This window comes from Mandrillus leucophaeus, unplaced genomic scaffold (genome assembly GCF_000951045.1).
Source record: "Mandrillus leucophaeus isolate KB7577 unplaced genomic scaffold, Mleu.le_1.0 Scaffold994, whole genome shotgun sequence".
Taxonomy (NCBI): Eukaryota; Metazoa; Chordata; class Mammalia; order Primates; family Cercopithecidae; genus Mandrillus; species Mandrillus leucophaeus.
The window spans coordinates 914,619-915,552 of NW_012110852.1; positions in this window are offsets into that span (position 1 = coordinate 914,619).

The following is a 934-nucleotide window of genomic DNA, read 5'->3' on the forward strand; positions in this document are numbered from 1 at the left end:
CAGGTAGCGTGATGCCTCCAGCTTTGTTCTTTTGCTTAGGATTGTCTTGGCAATATGTGTCTTTTTTGGTTCCATATGAACTTTAAAGTAATTTTTTCCAATTCTGTGAAGAAAGTCATTGGTAGCTTAATGGGGATGGCATTGAATGTATAAATTACCTTGGGCAGTATGGCCTTTTTCACGATATTGATTCTTCCTAACCATGAGCGTGGAATGTTCTTCAATTTGTTTGTGTCCTCTTTTATTTAGTTGAGCTGTAGTTTGTAGTTCTCCTTGAAGAGGTCCTTCACATCCCTTGTAGGTTGGATTCCTAGATATTTTATTCTCTTTGAAGCAATTGTGAATGGGAGTTCATTCATGATTTGGCTCTCTGATTGTCTGTTATTGGTGTATAAGAATGCTTGTGATTTTTGCACATTGATTTTGTATCCTGAGACTTTGCTGAAGTTGCTTATGAGTTTAAGGAGATTTTGGGCTAAGACAATGGAATTTCCTAAATATACAATCATGTCATCTGCAAACAGGAACAATTTGACTTCCTCTTTTCCTAACTGAATACCTTTTATTTCTTTATCTTGCCTGATAGCCCTGGCCAGAACTTCCAACACTATGTTGAATATGAGTGTTGAGAGAGGGCATCCCTGTCTTGTGCCAGTTTTCAAGGGGAATGTTTCCAGTTTTTGCCCATTCAGTGTGATATTCATTGTGGGTTTTTCATAAATAGTTATTATTTTGAGATACGTTTCATCAATACCAAATTTTTGAGAGTTTTTAGCATGATGGGCTGTTGAATTTTGTCAAAGGTCTTTTCTGCATCTATTGAGATAATCATGTGGTTTTTGTCTTTGGTTCTTTTTATATACTGTATTACTTTTATTGATTTGTGTATATTGAACAAGCCTTGCATCCCAGGGATGAAGCCGATGTGATCTTG